The sequence below is a fragment of the Ovis canadensis genome, chromosome 21 (assembly GCF_042477335.2).
Source record: "Ovis canadensis isolate MfBH-ARS-UI-01 breed Bighorn chromosome 21, ARS-UI_OviCan_v2, whole genome shotgun sequence".
Taxonomy (NCBI): domain Eukaryota; kingdom Metazoa; phylum Chordata; class Mammalia; order Artiodactyla; family Bovidae; genus Ovis; species Ovis canadensis.
In genome coordinates this window covers 18,129,453-18,151,414 of record NC_091265.1, presented here as the reverse complement: position 1 = coordinate 18,151,414, position 21,962 = coordinate 18,129,453, and the positions used below count along the sequence as shown (strand labels likewise).

General features: G+C 42.3%; 1 protein-coding gene across 1 annotated transcript in view; it reads left to right on the top strand.

Moving 5' to 3' along the window:
• FAT3 (FAT atypical cadherin 3) overlaps positions 1 to 21,962 on the top strand; it is an 813,871-nt gene that overhangs the window by 442,182 nt on the left and 349,727 nt on the right. The window lies entirely within an intron of this gene.

Genomic DNA, 21,962 nt, shown 5'->3' with positions numbered 1-21,962 from the left:
TGGGAGGACACCCAGGGCAGAGGGGGGCTGTGAGGTGGGAGTGGGAGGACACCCAGGGCAGAGGGGGGCTGTGAGGTGGGAGTGGGGGGACACCCAGGGCAGAGGAGGGCTGTGAGGTGAGAGCGGGGACACCCAGGGCAGAGGGGGGCTGTGAGGTGAGAGTGGGGGTTACCCAGGGCAGAGGGGGGCTGTGAGGTGAGAGTGGGGGTTACCCAGGGCAGAGGGGGGCTGTGAGGACACCCAGGGCAGAGGGGGGCTGTGAGGTGAGAGTGGGGGTTACCCAGGGCAGAGGGGGGCTGTGAGGTGAGAGTGGGGGTTACCCAGGGCAGAGGGGGGCTGTGAGGTGAGAGTGGAGGTTACCCAGGGCAGAGGGGGGCTGTGAGGACACCCAGGGTAAAGGGGGACTGTGAGGTGGGAGCGGGGAACCCCCGGGGGGGTCTGTGAGGTGGGAGCAGGGCAGCTGGGGAGACGGATGTAACACAGGCAAAGCATTCCAGGCAGTGTCTGCGAAGGAAGGAGCATGGAGTGCAAGGCGTGTGTGTGTGAGAGAGAGAGATGGAGGGACGGAGAGAGAAGGGGAGAGACAGAGAGAGGGAGAAGGGAGAGGCGGGGGGAGCCGGTCTGGGCAGCGTGCTGGTGAAGGAGGTAAGGCTGGAGGGAGGAGGTAAGGCTGGTGAAGGCGCTAAGGCTGGAGGGAGGGACACCAGTGTGTGGAATCTTCGAATGGCGTCTGTTACATATGGTGTAAACTTCTGTAGCTGAGAAGGCTGCACTTCTGTGTTTATCCTTCTGCAAAACAGCTTAGAGTCGCGATTCACACCGTTAGTGCCAAGGCTTGATTGCCTCTGAGAGTTCACATAGAAGAGACTGCACTGCGCCCAGTTTCTTAGTCCAAAATTACTCATCCTGAAACTCTGCTGGCACGTGCACTCTGTGAATCTGGGGCTTTGGAAGACGCACCTGGGCCGGTTCCAGCCAGGTATTTAGAGCACACTTGGTCCTGCTTCTCTCCCTGGAAGAATAAGCAGAGCTGACATTTCCTGAGTGTATACCATGTGCAAGGCCCGGCCTCCTCGCTGATGTGTGATCCCTTATGTAAAATTCCCACGCCTTTCTGTCTCACTTTTGCACAACACACTGGGGCAGTTCGATTGTTCAAGGTGGCAGATAGTGAGAGAGTCAGGACTTGAGCTCCGGCTGCTTGCCCTCTGAGTCCCTGCCTCCCCCCACGCTGCCTCCCCCAGGCTTTCTGTTCCGGCTCAGATGCTCAGGGACTTGAGTGTGGATGAAGCGCGTGGTCCATCTGAGAGGCCCAGGCCAACTGCCACTTGGCACTCCTGGCTGGCTGTGCAGTCCGACCCTCATCCGCTTCTTTCCTTCTTTATTAAACAGCTTCTGGAATCTCCTCCAACCCCAAAGCAGCTTCTTCCTTGATAGAAAGACAGTAGATATCTAATACTTGACTTATTAAAATAAGAACAGAGTACAAGGTTTGTGAGCTCTTGAACAAAAGATTCAGTAGACCCAGGGTTGGTGGAAATTTTCATTTCATTTAATTGTTGGCTCTGCCATGTGCCAGCCAAAAAATAAAAATAATCCTGGAAGCTTTGACATGCTTTTCAGCAAAGATTTACTAGCCGTGTGCTGTAAGGAAGGTTCATATTGCAAAGACTTCATTACTTTCAGTGTGAATACTGTGAGACAAGGCGATAAATCATTTAACTCAGACCTTACTAATCAGAATTAATGTACAGAAGTCTTGTGTTATGGCTTATGTTTTCTCAGTAGTTCTTGAACTTTGGTAAGCTTCTAGGTCATCAGTGAGAATTGCAGGCTCTCTCCAACTCTCTGGCGTTGTCCATCCACCCCCGTGATACCTGTGCTTGTCACGTGCCATCTTGGGAAAAGCATTTCCAGGATCACACAGTTCCATAGTGACTTTTGCTTTCCTTCCAAAGGAAAAATATATAAAATATATGAATGAGTTTGGCCAAGTTTGCAAATCATCAAAGTCTCCATGATAGGAGGATAATGTTTGTTCACCTAAATTCTCAAGGTTAATTGCTTGCCCATTTCAGTTAAAAATTTTTGCTTTCTATCAGAGCCCCATGAAATCAACCTGTGCCTCAGTTTCAACAAAAAGTTAGAATTTCAGAAGTTATACATTGCTCATAAAGGGATAAATTCCATTTAAATCTTTAGATATTTAGATTGCTTTAAAAAATATTTTTTTTTCCACTCAAAGTCCTTACTAGGGCCTGCTTCTGTACCCTCAAGATCTCACCTTATCTTTGGATTTTCACAGCACCGAACACCAAGTTTTATAGGTAATAGGTGTTTATAATATGTTTGTGAAATTGAACAGTTCACCAGCTTGGACTTAAATAACTAGCACCTCCTACCAAAAAGAAGCATAATGTATGCTTTTATGATATATTTTTCTTCCTGACTTTGGCCCATTACAAGACCTCTGTTTTCACGTGTACTAGATTCTTATATTCTGCATCCTGATAACAAACAAAAGATACATATTTAATCTTGCCTTAATGCTCAGTCTGAAATACCCTCCCTGGGACTGCCCTGGTGGTCCAGAGGTTAAGACTTCACCTCCCAGTGCAGGGATATGAGGGAGAATGCTGGTCAAGAAGCTAAGATCCCCCATGACTTGAGGCCAGAATACCAAATATGAACAACAGAAGTCATATTGTAACAGATTCAGTAAAGACTTTAAAAATGGCACGCACCAAAAATAAATCTTTAAAAATAAAGTATCTTCGCAGCTACTTATATATAAAATGCTAATTTCCCCATGTAGAGGAGAGGAATTTCCATTTACAGTGAAATGAATGTCATATATATATTTCCTTGAGGGTCTGCCTCGGGATTTATGTGTGTTTTGTTCTGTAAATGTGTCCATCCACTGTGCTGATGAGTTTTCAGTATTCCGACCCAGAAGGGGAGATCCCTGAGAGTGTACCTCCCAGGGTAGCATTGCTAAACAGATAGGAAAATATTTTTAAAAATACATAATATAAAGCAAATGTTAATACAGACCAGTTTGCAGGTAAGGGTTATTTTCTTCCTTTTTATTATGAATTTGTGCTTGAGGAGTGCAGAATAACCTTGTAAACCTAATTATATTCAATTATACTTTAATATCTTCTACATCTCCAGCACCAGGCTGGGAATCACAAAGAAATAAACGACACAAGAACTGACCTCTTTCAGAGGTGTTTAGTTCATAATCCTCCCTAGGTGTCCTCCAATCCCAGTCTTACCCCCAAAACCGAACTGTGCTGAACCTCATGACCACTCACTGCTCCAAGAGGATTTCCTTGCAGTGTTTAGATTTTGGCATTCATTGCCCTTATGTAATATTTGCTCATCCTAAAAGGCAACAGCACCCACTCCAGTACTCTAGCCTGGAAAATCCCATGGATGGAGGAGCCTGGTGGGTTGCAGTCCATGGGGTTGCTGAGAGTCAGACAGGACTGAGTGACTTCACTTTCACTTTTCACCGTCATGCTTTAGAGAAGGAAATGGCAACCCGCTCCATTGTTCTTGCCTGGAGAATCCTAGGGACAGGGGAGCCTGATGGGCTGCTGTCTATAGGGTCGCAGAGTCAGACACGACTGAAGCGACTTAGCAGCAGCAGCAGCTCATCCTACGTCATCTTACTCTGTTTCCAGCAGCAGGGCTGGACCCCGGGGGCGGATCTCCGGCCCCTGCCTCCTTCACTGCATGGCACCCCCAGTCCTCAGAAAAGGCAGGGAGTGGGGATGTGCAGAAATGCTTGGGGCAGAGGGTTCTGGGTCAGCCAGGCCTGAGCTCAATGTGGGCTCTGATATGCAACAGCTGACAGTCCACGAGCAAAGCGTTTACACATTTTGAGCTTGTAATTCCTCATCTGTAAATATAAGGCCTCCTGCAAGCTGTTCATGAAGAAGGCAATGAGATCAGTGTGCACAGCCTCAGACACGGTGCTTGGCCGGCAGTCTGCGCTCAGGGCCTGGAGCTCTAACAGGACTGGGCGTGTCCTGTGAAATGCATTACCCCAGTGCCTCCAGGATCGTGAATAAGTCCCCTTCCAACTGCCTTCTGCAGAATTCCCGAGAGGCAGAGGCCTACATCATGTCTTCTGAAGTCTCACACCCACCTAGTTTGACAGACAAGAGGGGCTTGACAAAGAACTCGGCTCTTGTCTAGGTGACAGAAGCAGGCCAGCTTTCTCCTACCAAGGGTTTAGCCATCAGCAGCGTGTGTGTCAAGGACGGGTGTCCTGGCGCACCTGGGGGCCGTGCTTCTTTGACATCCAGGGTGGGCTGGGCAGTGACTGGGCTTGATGGGCCCTCATCCTGTGGTATTGCCAAGTGCTGGCTCTTACCCGGCCGTGGGCATGGCCCTGCACAGCAGTGATTAACCAAGCAAGCCTGATCTCTGCCCCCAGACAGGTATCAGCTGTGGGGCAAGATGCTTCAATAAACGCGCATTAGTAAACACTGCGGAAGAGGGCGCTGTGAGAAAAAGTAAAGGGAAAGAACCTTCTCTGGAAGTTGCTCCCTGGAAGTTCAGAGGAATCCCCTCTGAGTGTGCAAATGGCATCATAATTGTTGAAAGGACTCACAGGTCGCTACTTTGTGTAGTTTACACAAATCACAAAAATTATGCTCTGCAAAAAAGTAAACTTCACAGTAATGCACTGAAATAGCCACTATTTTCCCGTTTTTATAAAGGAGAAAACTGAAACTCAGGAAGGGTCATTCTTACCCACGTCAACTCAAATGAAGGCCAGACCTGGACTGCCACTAAGACAGTCCACAGTCCTGGCCTATGGTCTGGTGATCTCTGCGGTGCTTCTTGCCTGGGCCCATTTGCCCCCATTGCTGAAAAGCATTAGCTTTCAGAACGGGTGAGCAGCCAGCATGCTAGAGTGAGGCAGACACTAACTTCAGTGCACACAGAATGTCATCTTTTCACCAAAAGCTTCTGTTCTCTCCTCGTTTACAAGCTGAATGAGCTTGTGGTGAAGTGTGGTGAAGTGTCTGCTTTTTCCCTCATTAGGCCGTTAGCAACTGGTGACTGAGTCCCGGGCCTCAGCCCCTCCAGTTTTCTGCTTAGTTCCTTAAAGTCAAAAAGCCTCAGTGTTTTCTCAGTCCAGCAAGTTATGAGGTTTCCGTGACTGCAGTGTTTAAGCCTCATAATTTTGTCCCAAGAGTTTCTTAATGAGGTGTTTTTTGTTTTTTTTTTTTTAAATTACTAAGCAGAGGATTCTGTTCTCATTTGGGATGAAGCCACATCCTCCCTTCCAAGCCTGCATCATCCCTCCTCCTCCCAGGACAAGAAGGCAGTCTGCATGTCCTCCCGAGAACGGCTGCTCCTCTAGGTGAGGGGCCCGCCTGGCCCACCAGCCTGCAGCAGGGGTGGGCTGCTGCCGCCCCCTGCCTCCTCTTGCCAGCTCACCAGGGGACATGCATCTCCGTGCGCTGAAATGAAAGCGCTTTTCATTTGTTGAGTAAAGGGCTCTGTGCCCGTCACTCTAACGGCTTCATGTGCAAAGTGTCATTTAATCGTCACTAGTTTTCTGAGGTCTCCATCATTCAGTCACGTTTGCAGGTTGAGGAAACTGAGCCTCAGGATGGTCAGCTGATTCACTCCTGACGCAAACCTGCTGTTGCTGCCGCTCAGTCGCTCGGGCGTGTCAGACTCTTTGCCGCCCCGTGGCCCGTAGTCCGCCAGGCTCTTCTGCCCATGGGACGCTCCAGGCAGGAACACTGGAGAGGGCCGCCATCTCCTCTTCCAGACCCGGGGATCAAACGTGCGTCTCCACGGGTGCTGCATTGACAGGCAGATGCCTTCCACGAGTGCTGCCTCGGAAGCCAGACCCAAGCCTGGCTCTGTCTCATCCCCGCCTGGTCCTTAATGAGTTTCTGTGGACTTTGGAGCAGATGTGGGTGGGAAGTACCCATCCTCCCCTCCACTTTCTTATCATTTGGTTCACTGTTGGTCCCCTTTCCCAACAAAGACAGGGACGTGGGGAAATGGGGGCTGTCGCAGGAACCCTAACACAGTGTTGGATTACAGAGCAGCTGGGCAGCTTTCTACATCTTCGTCTTCTGTTCTAAGCCACCCGCCATCAGCAAAGACTGTCGTCCAACCACACCATCCCACTTGTGACCTTAGTTTTCGCCTGGGTAGTCTATTGTAGCGTCTGTATTTCTTGATTGGGAGCCCACTTGGTATTTTTGGTAGATGTGAATTTTCTGTGATGCTTAGAAAATTTTCTTGGTGATCAGTGTAAGTGCTGGCTGGGATGTACTCGATGAAAATTTTCCCCATGGGGACCCATCATTTCTCATGTAATCTCTCATCTCTTTCTGTACCGTCTTGGAAGCTGTGGATGCTTGGTGGATACTGACAGCTGAGACTAAGAGAGAGGGAAATGACCAGCTCCAGCAGCTAGCTGTCATGCATTTGATCAAAGAAACATGGTAGCAATTACACTGCTTTTTAAAATTAACTTCTAGAGACATTTTCATACAATAGTTAGTAACAGGGTACTGTGTCTCCTTGGGAAATTTTATCTGTTTTTCCCACTGTTTTCAAACCAGCTTAGAAGCAAATGTTTAGGAATTTCTTGCATATATGAAGGGATAATTATTGTTTGGCTGTTCAGTCTCCAAACAAATTAACCAGGCAGTACTATATTTTAAACATGTATTTAACAATTACAATGTTGTTAATTACAACTTAACAATCCAGTGTTGATCATCCTCTTGAATACCATGGGATTAAAATCACCCCCATATTTCATGTATTATCATAAACTTTTCTTGGCATTAAGTCACATTAGTCAAAAATGATTACTGATTTCTCATTTACATTTTTTCACTTCTCAATTTTCCATTTTAAACATAATTTACTTTTCTTGCTGATTGATTTGTGAGTCAATTTCTATGTATACCTGTGAGTAAATACAAGTATGTGTTTGGTCACCCTTAATATTACTGATTTCCAGTCTCCATAGCCCTGTCCAATTTCCTTTATCCCGATAAGACTCTGAACCAGCATCTCTCATATCTACCTAAATTTCCTTAGATATGTGGTTCAGTAAACAAAGAGTGCCATTCACTTTGGAACATTTATCTTTTTCACCTTAAAATGAAATACCATGACATCTAACTTTGTGGTTGAGGTTTTAAGTGTGTTCAGGAAATTAAAACCTGGAATGCCTGCAGGAGCCATAAGATAATGATACATGGATGATAAGTGTAACAAATTTCACATATATCTGAAGGAGCTGAGTCATCATTGCCTTTTTGCTGTGAACAAATACCAATTCCCTGACCTTAAAAATCTTCAAACATTAAGTTAATGCATTTTATTTCCACTTCCAGTGAGTTGTTTGAGGCAATATTACACACATGACTTCTGATGGGTTTTATATTACCGAGATATTGATACTTGCCAACACTCAGTTAATTTACTTTTCATTTTCAGCTCCTTACAGAATGATATGCTGTTAGTTGTTACTTTTCAATCTGTGTTCACGCTTTCATATTGCAATTACTCAGCTTTTAATAGAAAACGAAATGGAAAAATCCTACTTGGGTGTGAAATATGTGAATTTGCAGGTTACATATTTTCTGCCTGTGTCTTCTTTTTGCATCCTACCTCAAAACTTCTCCAGTCTACCTCTCTCTCCTGACAGCATCCTGAAACAGGATATAGCTTTTCAATCAGGCTAGCTGATTGCATAGGAACATTCCTGGGTAATTATGCCTGTAAGAAAGAGGGAATTAAAAAAAAAAAGCACAACCTGATAGCGGGATAATGATCTTTATGAAAATATAGTCCTAAGTCCATCAATTAAAAACAACTTGTATCTAACTGGGCAGTGTGCTCGTTGCCTAGGGAACAGCATCTTAGCCAGGGAAGGCGGAAGTAACCACAGAGAGCCAGCCAGCCAGAGAACACTTGGAACCTCCCCTTTGCAGAAGCTTTGAAAAGTCTGGAAGTAAATGGTTGCATGGTCCAGGCTTCCAGAGGCTACAACGTTGTGGCACAGAGCAAGGAAGGGAAAGCATTAAATGGAATCCTTTCCCAGAGGTATCTCCTGATTTTTTATTTTTGTGTCTGAGGTTTAGAAATGCCATTGTTTATAACATAGCTGTTTCACTTTGCCTACATTTTGAGCAGATCTATCCTTGCCCACTTACTGAGCAAAAGGCCTTTGCTTCCCTGCTGGTCCTTATTTATTCATGATTGCTGAATAAATAACTGTGGGTCCTTGGGTTCTCAGAACTGGAAGGCACTGTGTACAGCGCTTGTTCCATGGAGTGTCTCTGCAACTTCCATAGCAGAAATTAACTTTTAAGTAACTCCTTGGGCTTCCCTGGTGGTTCAGACGGTAAAGAATCTGCCTGCAATGCAGGAGACCCAGGTTCGATGGCTGGGTGGGGAACATCCTCTGGAAAAGGAAATGGCAACCCACTGCATTATTCTGTCTGAAAAATTCCATAAGCAGAGGAGTTTGGCAGCCCACAGTCTGTGGGGTCACAAAGAAACAAGACTGGCACACCAACACTTTGGTAATAACAGCAAAGCATTTACAGAAGCATCAAGTCGGGGGGCGGTCTGAGAGTTTCTGGTTCATATTTAGTGTGAATATAGGTGAAAACCTGTCTGGAATTTGCAGGTTGCTCCATGTATCTGCTTTGTGTGTATCTGGGGATGTGTGTATATTTGAGGTGAAGCACACGATCCCTGATAGAACCTGAATGTGGATTTGATTTGTGTGTTCATGAGAAAAAGCGCACCAAAAACTCAATCTGGCTCAGATACTGTCTGAGTGACCTGGTGGCCGAAACAATATATTTTGGTATCAAAGATTGTTTGGGGATTAAAAACCAAAGCTAGAGATCATATACAAAAGTGAAAAACAGTGATTATGACAGTTGTAAATAAAAGTTGGTTTGTCTTAAATAAACTTAGGGTTTCCAAAGGGGAAAAGGGGATAAATTAGGAGTTTGGGTTAGCAGATGCAAACTACTATATATAAAATAAATAAACAAGCCCTACTGTACAGGGAACTATATTCAGTACCTTGTAATAAACCATAATGGAAATGAATCTGAAAAAGAATATGTAATGTATATATAACTGATCACTTTGCTGTATGCCTGAAACTAACACAACATTGTAAATCAACTATACTTCAGTAACATGTTTTTTAAACTTTTCAATCATCTTGTGGCTAAAAGAGCAGACTGGATGGATGGTGTCTGTGTGTCTGTGTGTCTGTGTGTGCATATCTACAATTTAAACACACTTTTTCCTATTGACACTATTTCAGTTCCATTGTACAAATGGGCCTGGGAGATGTCTCAATCTCTGGGTTCAGACATTGAACTACTTAAAATTGGCAGACTAAAGTTGTCTTTCTTTGTTAGTAACTGAAATGAAGAAATTTTTATTAAGTTTGAAATGTCGATAATTCTAGAAATGATTTTCCATTTAGCCTTTACCTTTTTCTACATTAATAATGCATCTTTAAGCAGATTCCTTTTGAAATTTTTCTTTACTTAATATAAACTTTATTAAGTCAATATTATGCAAAATTTTGAGCTAATTTAATTTTGATTGAGCTCATTTACTATTGCATTGGTATAAAAGATTGGTAACTAAACTAAAATAGTACAGTAAATTAACAGTAAAATCTATACTAGAAGGAATTTTTTAGTCATCCTTATAGTAGACATTTACTGAGCATCTAGTCTATACACAGGTTTTTTCAGATTATTCTTAAAGACACTGTCTTTTTAATTATTATTATTTTCTTTTAGATACTGGTGGGACTCTGCAAAGTAATACTAATGAGTTCTACCTTGGTCCTTAAAACAAGTTTGTGTTAGCTCTGAAACATCCTGATAGCACTGATTTTTGCTGCATTATATAATTGATAAGAACAAAGCTACCTGCCTTTAAAGATATTCTAAATTTCAATAATTCGCATATTTCAGGCCAGTATTTAGGCTCAACTTCTCTTGTTAGACTTTTTAGTGTCTTTAAAACATTTTATCTTTTAAGTTACAAGCTTCAGATCTCACTCTCTTTAACTATAAAATCGTGATTTAAGTGTCTTGTCCTCAGGGAAACTGTGTTTAGCATCTCAGATCAAGTGAGGTTCCCTTCTTCAAGATCTCAAACCACCCTATGGTGGTTTCAAAGCACTTACCATAATTGAAAGCATACCATTAAATATATAATTTCTGTGCTTCCCTCTCCCCAACCTAAAAACCCCACTAGATAAAGGCTATATCCGTCTGACACCAAGAGAAGGTCTGGCACCCAGTAGGCACTTAATAGATACTCCCAGAGGAAGAGAGTGAACGTGCAACGACTGTCGCTGGTCCCAGTCCTTGCCTTTCTGCTGGTCTCTCCCTTGCCTTCCTTCCTGGCCTATCAAATTTAATTGGAGGATATTTCAAAATCCACGATTAAAGAGCAATTAAACCAAGGTTGGTTTCTTTCTTTGACTTTGAGTCTCTAACATGTCCTATTTTGCTTTTGATCTTCAAAAGTTTTTTTTTTTTCCCTTAATGAAGAATTAGCAGATGGCCACATAAGATTATTGAATGACTGTCTTCTTTCTGAAGTTTCTTAATATACACTGGTAAAAGTGAAAGTGAAAGTCACTCATTCTTGTCCAACTCTTTGCAACCCCATAGACTATACAGTCCATTGAATTCTCCAGGCCAGAATACTGGAGTGGGTAGCCTTTCCCTTCTCCAGGGGATCTTCCTGAGTCAGGAATCAAACCAGGGTCTCCTGCATTGCAGGTGGATTCTTTACCAACTAAGCTATGAGGGAAGCCCCTAAAGTTGCTCAGTCTTGTCCGACTCTTTGCGACGCCACGGGCTATACAGTCCATGGAATTCTCCAGGCCAGAATACTGTAGTGGGTAGCTGTTCTCTTCTCCAGGCGATCTTCCTGTCCCAGGGATTGAACCTAGGTCTCCTGCATTGCAGGGAGATCCTTTACCAGCTGAGCCACAAGGTGGTATAGGAATAATTGGAGGAGGAAAGAGATCCAACTGCAGTGGTATCAACAGAGATCCTTCAGGAGGAGGCCCCAAGGGCCAAACATCCCTATCCCTCAGAAGAAAGAAGGCCAGAGGAGCTGAGGCTGTGTGAGGGCACCTGCCCATCTGCTCCCGCTGTGAGGCCTCTAACACGGCGTCTTACCTTGCAGTGTCTCAGTTTCCTCACCTTCAAAATGGGGGAAAACAGGACGTACTGCATAGGGCAGTTTGAAGGCCCGAAGAGATAGTACATGAAAGTTGGTTAACTGACACAGCACTAGACACACTGGGGCCGCCCGGGTGGCTCAGCGGTAAAGAAGCCGCCTGCCAAGCAGGAGACCTGAATCCAGCCCCTTGGTCGGGAAGACCCCCTGCAGACGGGCATGGCCAGCCCTCCCAGTAGTCTTACCTGGAGAATCCCGTGGACAGAGGAGCCTGGTGGGTGACCGTCCATAAGGTCACAAAGAGCCGGACACGACTGAAGCAACTTAGCATGCGCACGCATGCGGGCACCTTGGGGACACTCAATAGGAGCTACTTCATTGCTCTCCCATATTTAGAGTTAACCAAACATAAGACCATCTCCACATCTTTCTTCCCTTGCTTTACTTGTTAAAGTATTCCGTACAAAAACATTTTGATTTTACACTAAACCATTTTTTTTCTCTTTGTCCCAGAATAACCATAAAAATGACAACTGGTTGCTTATCTCCCTATCCCACCCCTACGAAAGCCCCCATTTTGCAAACTGACTCTGAATCTGTACCTGATAAGACAGTGATAAGAATCCATTTTTATCACTTTTACGAATGGGTTTTTTTTGGTTTGTTTTTTTTGTGTGTTTTTTTTCCTCAATTAGAGAAATGGGAGAAAGCTGCATACTATAGCAGGGCTTTGCGAGCTGGTTAATTAGGGAACATAGACACAGCAGGGAAAAAAAGACACAGAAGAAAAACAGAAAGAAATGAGAGCAGGGACTTCTTTTATCTGAATTAAGCCAGGATTTAGACACAGTTCTGTCAGAAGGCTTGTCTTGACGTGGGGAACTGAATTAATAAAGGCTGGCTGAAGAGAAGGGACCTCGATGGAGTCAGAGAGAAACGATGGCATCCTTTCTTGTTGCGTAAATGTCTCAGCGCCTGTTCAGAAGCAAACCTCTGGCTAACTTAAATTCTAGTGAAGGGACAATTTAAGTGCATACTTTTTGTGGCATGAAATTAAATTAGAGATGTTCTAAGGAAGTGCAGCGTGCAGTTCACAGGTTGGAAAGGTGGCCCCAGTTGGAGATATCAGGAGACACTGCCTGAGAGACAGTGGCATCGCAGATGGACCTGGAATGGAGGCAGCAGGTGTTTGTTTTTTTTTTAACTTCTGATTGAAGTGTGTAGCTGACTCACAGTGATGTGTTAATTTCTGTTGTAGAGCAAGGTGATTCAGTTTTACACATATACACATTTTTCTTTATATTCTGTTCCATTAGATTTATCTCAGGAAATCGACTAGTTTCCTGTGCTATAGAGTAGGACCTTGATGTTGATCCCTTTGATCTGTAATAGCTTGCATCTACTAAACCCAAATGCCCAGTTCATCCCTCTCTCTCCTGTGGTAACCTCCTTGGTAACCACAAGTCTGTTCTCTGTGTCTGTGAGTCTGTCTCTGTTTTGTGGATAGATTCATTTGTAGATGTCTGTGGTTTTGATAGGTGATAAAACCCTGAGAGGGTGCTCTAGGCAGAAGGAAGAGTATGAGCAAAGGCACAAAGGTAGGTAGTAAGGGAGAAATAGTGATGCTTCCGCTAAGTGTGAATGTGTATTATGCAGGTGCTGGGAGGGAGAGACTCAGTCAGTTCAGGTCAGTCGCTCAGTTGTGTCTGACTCTTTGCGATCCAATGGACTATAGCACGCCAGGCCTCCCTGTCCATTACCAACGCCTGGAGTTTACTCAGACTCATGTCCATTGAGTCAGTGATGCCATCCAACCATCTCATCCTGTTGCCCCCTTCTCCTCCTGCCTTCAGTCTTTCCCAGCATCAGGGTCTTTTCAAATGAGTCCGTTCCTCACATCAAGTGGCTAAAGTATTGGAGTTTCAGCTTCAGTCCTTCCAGTGAACAGCCAGAACTGATCTCCTTTAGGATGGACTGGTTGGATCTCCTTGCAGTCCAAGGGACTCTCAAGAGTCTTCTCCAACACCACAGTTCAAAAGCATCAATTCTTTGGTGCTCAGCTTTCTTTATAGTCCAACTCTCACGTCCATACTTGACTACTGGAAAAACCATAGCTTTGACTAGATGGACCTTTGTTGGCAAAGTAATGTCTCTGCTTTTTAACAGACTCTCTAGGTTGGCCATAACTTTTCTTCCAAGGAACAAGTGTCTTTTAATTTCATGGCTGCAGTCACCATCTACAGTGATTTTGGAGCCCTCCAAAATAAAGTCTGTCACTGTTTCCATTGTTTCCCCATCTATTTGCCATGAAGTGATGGGACTGGATGCCATGATCTTAGTTTTCTGAATGTTTAGCTTTAAGCCAGCTTTTTCACTCTCTTTCACTTTCATCAAGAGGCTCTTTAGTTCTTCTTTGCTTTCTGCCATAAGGGTGGTGTCATCTGCATGTCTGAGGTTATTGATATTTCTCCCAGCAATCTTGATTCCAACTTGTGCTTCTTCCAGCCCAGCGTTTCTCATGAGGTACTCTGCATATTAGTTAAATAAGCAGGGTGACAATATACAGCCTTGACGTACTCCTTTCCTATCTGGAACCAGTCTGTTGTTCCATGTCCAGTTCTAACTGTTGCTTCTTGACCTGCATACAGATTTCTGAAGAGGCAAGTCAGGTGGTCTGGTATTCCCATCTCTTTCAGAATTTTCCAGAGTTTGATGTGATCCACACAGTCAAATGCTTTGGCATAGTCAATAAAGCAGAAGTAGATGTTTTTCTGGAACTCTCTTGCTTTTTTGATGATCCAGTGGATGTTGTCAATTTGATCTCTGGTTCCTCTGCCTTTTCTAAAACCAGCTTGAACATCTGGAAGTTAATGGTTCATGTATTGCTAAAGCCTGGCTTGGAGAATTTTGAGCATTACTTTATTAATGTGTGAAATAAGTGTAATTGCGTGGTAGTTTGAGCATTCTTTGGCATTGCCTTTCTTTGGGATTGGAATGAAAACTGACCTTTTCCAGTCCTGTGGCCACTGCTGCATTTTCCAAATTTGCTGGCATATTTAATGAAGCACTTTCACAGCATCGTCTTTTAGGATTTAAAATAGCTCAACTGGGATTCCATCAGCTCCACTAGCTTTGTTCATAGTGATGCTTTCTAAGGCCCACTTGACTTCCCATTCCAGGATATCTGGCTCTAGGTGAGTGATCACACCATCATGTTATCTGGGGCGTGAATATCTTTTTTATATAGTTCTTCTGTGGGAGAAACTAACAAAGCTTTAAAAGTAGCATGGGGTCATGGAGTAAACTGTACTTACTATACTGAGAACAGCTCCTATATTTGGAGTCTCTAAAGTTCTTAAGATGAAAATCAGAGCTCTTATCAAACTTAAGGATCACCTTCTTGGGTTCTAAGGCAAGAGCTTCCTGCAGCTCATGCTGGAGTTTAATAGGTCTATATGTGCATCATTTCTATGTTGTTAGTCTTAATATATGTATTTTTGGAATGCTGTGTCTTGCACTTCTTTGGTTAGGAAGACTTCTGAAGTCACTGGACTAGGTCACTCATAGTTGTTACTTCTTAACCTCTTCCTTTTTCCTCATTTGTGGAGTTTTCTAGGTTTTCTGTTTAGGACTTAAGAAAACCAGAGAATTCATTTAAAACACCTTTATTGAGGATGAAAATATTGAGTTCAAAAGCAATAAAGTGTAAAGAAATGAACTGTTCTAAAATAATGCAATTAACTTCTAAGCTAAGTTTAGATTGATTTAAAAAGCAATAGGAAGGGGGAAAATGCTTCAAACTCCTTTTTAAATCATTATCTTTCAGTATTCATTTTTAAAAATTGAATGAGCACATCACACACACATATTCATATTTGAGGATCAGTGAACGTTTCTCTCGTTAACTCCTCTAGGTTACTCTCCAAACTCATCTTTCAGCATCTATTTGGGAACTGGCAAAGGAGAATGAGGCAGCTTATCCCTAAGAAGTTCCTTCATCAAAGTGTCAGACAGCTTTACTGAGAAGCACATAGGAATCAATGAGTAGCGAAATGCTTGTTTGCTTATTTTTAAGTTGTACAATTCTGTCATTTTAAGTGTATTGACAGCTGTACACCCATCAGCGCAGCTAACTTTAAACCATTTTCATCAGCCCAGGAGCAGACCCTGCACCCGCTGTCAGTCTTTCCCCACCACCAGCCTCACAGCCTCACACACTTCCACAACCACAGACCAACCTTCTCTCTTAGTCGTTTCCCTACGCCAGACATGTGACGTGTCAATAAATAGTCGTACCATATAATGTGTGGTTTTTATGACCTGCTTTCTTTGCTTAGTATAATGTTCTCAAGGATCATCTGTGTTGCAGTTTGTAAGTTTTTCATTTTTTTATTGCAGGGTAATATTGCATCATGTGGAATATTTTGTATGCCCTTTCATCAGTTGACAGACATTTGGACTTTTCTACTTTCTGGTTGTTAGGAATAGTCCATGTACAAATTTTTACGTGACTATATATTGCCACTTCTTTTAGGAATATACCTAGGAGTGGACGTGGTCACATGCTTAATTTTCGTTCATCATTGTGAGTAACCGCTAGATTGTTTTCTAAAGGCTCTCTGCCATCTGACCTCCCTGCAAGCACTTACCTCCTCACCATGGCTTGCCTTTGTCTGTTATTGTTATTCTAGCCATCCTGCTGAGCTGGAAGCAGCGCCTCACTGTGGCTTTTACTTACATTTCCCTATGGCTAATGATGTTAGCTGTCTTTCCGTGTGCTCATTGAGGATATACATTTCTTCCTTAGAGAAATGTCCATTTAGATTCTTTGCCAGTTTTAATTGGGTTGTTTGTTGTTTTACTGTTGAATTGTAAGAGTTCTTTAGATATTCTGGATGCAAGTTCTTTATCAGGTAGATGATTTGCAAATGTTTTCTCCTAATCAATGGATTATCTTTTCACCTCCTTGATGATAGTCTTTGAACAGCGAAAGTTTAAAATTTTTAAGAACTTAAATTTATCTCTTTTCTTTTGTCACATGCTCTTCAATGTTGTATCTAGGAAGACTTTACCTAGTCCAAGGTCATGAAGATGTAACCCTATATTTTCTCCCAGGAGCTACATAGTTTTAGCTCCTGCATTTAGGTCTATGATTTATTTTGAGTCTTTTTTTTTATTTTGTTATAATGGGAATAGAGATTCAACTTTCATCATTTTCATGTAGATACTCAGTTGTTCCTTTTCATACTGTCCCTGGGGTTCTCCGCGCAAGAATACTGGAGATAGCATCACCAACTCAATGGATGTGAGTTGGAGCAGGCTCTGGGAGATGGTAGACAGAGGAGTCTGGAGTGCTACAGTCCATGGGATCTCAGGGGGTTGAACATAACAACTCAGCAACAACAACGCATTCAGTTGTCCCAGAAGCGTTTGTTGTATACACTATTCCTTTGAGTTGTCTTGGCTTCCGTATTGAAAATCAGTTGATCACGGATGGAAGGGTTTAGTTCTGTACTCTCAATTCTAGTCCACAGAATTATACACCTATCTTAAGACTAGTACCACACTGTTTTGATTATTGTAGCTATATAGTAAGCTTTGAAATCAGCAAGAGTGACTCATCCAAGATTTTTCTTCTCTTTCTGGATAGTTTTGGCTCTTTTGTCCCTTGCACTTCCATGTGAATTTCTAATATCAGTTTGTTAATTTCTTAAAAAAAAAAAAACAATAATAACTGGGATTTTGATGGATATTGTATGAATCCTTAGGTCAGTTTGGGGAGTATTGCCATCTTAATAGCATTTAGTCTTGTGATCTATGTATTAAGGATATCTTTCCATTTATTTGTTTTCTTTAGTTTCCTTTAACAACATTTTTTTAGTTTTCAGAATAGAAGTTATACACTTGTTGATTTCCAAGAATTTCATTCTTTTTGATGCTATTGCATATATAATTACTTTCTTAATTTTGTTCATTGCTGCTGCTGCTGCTGCTGCTAAGTCACTTCAGTTGTGTCCGACTCTGTGCGACCCCATAGATGGCAGCCTACCAGGCTCCACCATCCCTGGGATTCTCCAGGCAAGAACACTGGAGTGGGTTGCCATTTCCTTCTCCAGTGCATGAAAGTGAAAAGTGAAAGTGAAGTCGCTCAATCGTGCCTCTTAGTGACCAAATGGACTGCAGCCTACCAGGCTCCTTTGTCCATGGGATTTTCCAGGCAAGAGTACTAGTGCATATAAATTCAATTGATATTTTTGTGTTTCGTTTTGGATCCTATAGCCTTGCTGAACTCATTAGCTCTAATATTTCTTTGTGTATTCTTTAGAGTTTTCTATATACAAGATCATGTCATCTACAAATAGACGTAATTTTAATTCTTGTTTTCCAAACTTGATGTCAGTTATTTCTTTTTCTTGGCTAATTGCCCTGGCTAGAAGCTTCAGTACAATGTTGAATTGAAGAACATATATCTTTGTCTTGTTCCCACTTAGAAAGCATCCAATCTTTATGTATTATGTTAGCCCTGGGGATTGTTTGGATGCCTTTTATCAATTTAGGAAGGGCCCTAATATTCCTAATTTGTTTATTGTTCTACTGATGAAAGGGGTGTGGAAAATGTCAAACACTTTTCTGAATCTGTTAGTATAGTCATATGCTTTTTGTTCTTTAATCTATTGAAATAGCATATTATATTAATCAATTATCAGATCAAACCAACCTTCTATTCCTGGAATAAATCCCAGCTCAACATGACACTCCCCTTTAGACACTGCTTGATTCAGTTTGCTAGTGTTTTGTTGAGAAGTTTTGCATATATATTTATAAGAGATATGGGTCTGTTCTTTTCTTATTATAGTTTTGGCATCAAGATTATACTCTATAATGAGTTGGGAAGTGTTCCCTCTTCCCATATTTTTTGGAAGAGTTCGTGAAGATTTGAAATTAATTCATGTTTAAATATTTGGTAGAATTCACCAATGAAGCCATCTGTACTTGGTCGTTTATTTCAGGGAAGATTTTTTAAAATTAATTGTTATTAATTCAACCTCTCCATTTATTATAGATTTATTTTTATGTCCTACTATCTTCTTTATTATTTCCTTCGTTCTATTTGCTTTCCGCTTAGATTTCTCTTCTTTTTCCAACTCCTTATAGTAGAAGTTTAGGTTATTGATTTGAAATTTTTATTCATTTTAACCATGGTCATGCCCAACTATAAATTTCCCTTTAAGCACTAGTTTAGCTGCATCTCATAAGTCCCACCTGGGGTAAGGACACCTTTAGGCTTCCCTTGTGGTTCAGACAGTAAAGAATCCGCCTGTAATGCGAGAGACCCGAGTTTGATTCCTGGGTTGGAAAGATCCCCTGGAGAGGAGAATGGCTACCCACTCCACTCCTAGAGAATCCCATGGACAGAGGAGCCTGCTGTGCTGCAGTCCATGGGTTGCGAAGAGTCGGACATGACTGAGCAACTAACACTTTTACCTTCATGAGTTTTGGTATGTTGTACTTTTGGTTTCATTTATCTCAAAGTGTTTCTAATTTCCCTTGTGGTTTCTCCATTGACTTCTGGGTCATTTAGGACTGTATTTAATTTCCACACACATTAGGGATTCCAAAGTGTCTTTTTATTGTTGGTTTCTAGCTTCATTTCATTGTGATCAGAGAATACATTTTGCGTGATTCTAATCGTTTTAAATGTATTGGGTCTTGGCTTATGTCCTATCCTATTCCATTTGTTCTTGAGAATACGTAATTTGTTGCTGAGTGATATGTAGATGTCTCTTTGGTCTGGTTAGTTAGTTTATAGTCCTGTTCAAGTCTTCTGTCTCCTTGTTGATATTTTCCCAAGTTCTTCTATGGAGTGTGTATTTTGACACAAGAATCTCAGTAGTATGAATTTTATATTGACTTAAGCCTCATTTTTTTTTTCACCTTTCTCTTCAGTAGCTTCCTGTAGCAAAATTAGCTTAGCTTTACTTTCTTAACCAAATTTCAATCATATTACCTCCTCAGCTAATGAGGGGAAATTTTAGTTGATTTCTTTTATTTAGTACACTCTCAACATACCATTACTTTTAAAAATTCTTCTTGCAGTTCACATTTTTAATTGAAGTTTTAAATCAGTATGCTTATTTCCTTAAAAGACTATTTTTTAAATTTTTGTGCCATTTTTTGTTTCCTCTGTCACCGCTTAGTCTTTTTAGACTGCTCTAACAAAATACTGTAAACTTGCTGGCTGAAATAACGGACAATTATTCTGGAAGTCCCAGTTCTAGAGACTGGAAGACCAAGATGAAGGTGCTAACTGATCCAGCGTCCAGTGAGAGCTCTCTTCTTGGTTTGCAGACAGCCACCCTCTCATTGTGTCCTCACAGGATGAAGAGCAGAAAGAAGCTCTTTTTAGGCCACACCATGTGACATGTGGGATCTTAGTTCCCTGACCAAGGATTGACCCTGTGCCCCCTACATAGGAAGTGCAGAGTTTTAACCCCTGGGCTGCCAGGGAAGTCTCAAAAGGCTTTTTTTTTTTTCCATAAGGACATAATCCTGTCATGAGGACTCCACCCTCATGACCTAATTGCCTTCTAAAGGCCTCATCTCTAGAAAGCACTTTGGCCATTGGGGTTTCGACATATGAATTTGGAAGGAACACAAACATAGTCCATAACAAGTACCATCCTAAAGCAAGGCTTGTCCTTGGAAACTGCTTCCTAACTTGACTACAAAATTTAGCTCTTCCTCTTATCCCTGAAAATCTCTTCCCAGTCAACCAGGGAATATATTTACAAATGCTCTGGGTTCATCAGGGAATCAAGAGTATCCAAACAGAAATGGAGGTAGCAGAAGAAATTTTATCTTGTGTAAGAAGTTGAGGAAAAATAAAAATTAATTTCAAGATGAACATAGATTAAATTAGATTAAGTAGATTAAATCACCAAAGCTTCTTGCTTATGCCTGAGGTTTATATTTCATTTCTTTCCCTAACGTTCCTCCTTGAAATGTTGAACCTCCTCTAAACAGATCAGTTCTTTGGGGAGGATGGAGAGAATCACCCACAAGACACTTGGCAAAAGCGTCACTGTGTGATTTGGCTCTGTCCTCCAAATGCTGTTGCAGCATCATTAATTTCCACAGCGCAAATAGCTCATGACCGTCTTGTTTCCTTTGCCATCAATGATCAGGATGGTCTTCTCCCTATCCTTTTACCTTAAAGGCTTATCTTTGTATTTCTGTGCTGTTCTCTGGATGTTCATGGTTTCTAAAGTCTGTCCTTTGGATTGCTTGTATTCCTATAAGAATGGCATGAAAGTTATACGGGCCTATAGCCAAACCCATGCTGGATAAATATTCAGAGTTGTTTCTTATGACTGGATCAGCAGAACCCCTCTATCAGAAACCCCTGGGATTTCTGTTTAAAAGTCAGATTTAGGCATGGTGACTCTGAGTAGAGACTCAAGAGTCTACATTTTAGCAACCCACAGAATTCTAATATATTCAAGTTTTCGACCTACACTTAGTGGCTCATCATGTACATACCCCACCGTAGGTAAGAATTCTGCTCTCACCGTTAGCATACAGCACCTTAAATTTTTTGTGGAATATAATTATGGAAGAGTTCCTGAGATTGTTGTTGTTCAGGCACTCAGTTGTGTCTGACTCTTTGTGACCCCGTGGACTGCAGCATGCCAGGCTTCCCTGTCCTTCACTGTCTCCCTGAATTTGCTCAAACTCATGTCCAACTGAGTCAATGATGCCATCCAACCATCTCATCCTCTGTTGCTCCCTTCTCCTTCTGCCCCCAGTCCTTCCCAGCGTCAGGGTCTTTTCTAATGAATCGGCTCTTTACATCATTTGGCCAAACTATTGGAGCTTCAACCTCAGCATTAATCTTTCCAATGAACATTCAGGACTGATTTCCTTTAGGATTGATTGGTTGAATCTTCTTGCAGTCCTAGGGACTCTTAAGAGTCTTCTCCAACACCACAGTTCAAAAGCATTGATTCTTTGGCGCTCAGCCTTCTTTATAGTCCAGCTGTCACGCCAATTCATGACTACTGCAAAAACCATAGTTTGACTAGATGGACCTTTGTTGAATCTTTGTCTTGAGATTGGTCTCTCTTATCAGTGCAGTTGTTTTCATACTCTAAGTTGGTTACTCTATTGATCCTAGACAATATTTCCAATAAGCTCTTGCTGAGCAATTCTTTGGGGGCAGTAGAGTATGTACAGCAGCAAATGTTTAGACAGGCAGATAGAGGGTGATACCATTGTTGAGTGATTCTGATTGTGAATCCATCATTGCTGCCTCCTCAGCCTTGACTTCTGGGGAGCATGCGAGGCTTTCCCTTGTGATAAGAAACAGACACGCTGTGTGTATTTCTGTATCAACCTTCAAGCGGAAGCATCACACATCAGAAGTCACGCCTGACCTGTTTTCATGAGGTTTTGGGAAGAAGTAGCGAAAAATCAACTGAAAGTAGAGAAAAGAGGGCCTCTTGAGTGCAGGGTCATGCAGGGTTCTCCTCTGAGTCCTACTAGTTTCACAGTGAAGCCACAGAGGTTAATAAAAGGGAGTTTAAATCTTCTGCTTGAAATGATGTGCTTCTTCCCTGAGACTCCCTGTAAGAAACTTGGCTACAGAAGCAACCTCATGTCCTCCTCTTCCGTGTGAATGAGCTTCTGCTTAAAGGATTCTGGCCACGTTCCCTGTGGTT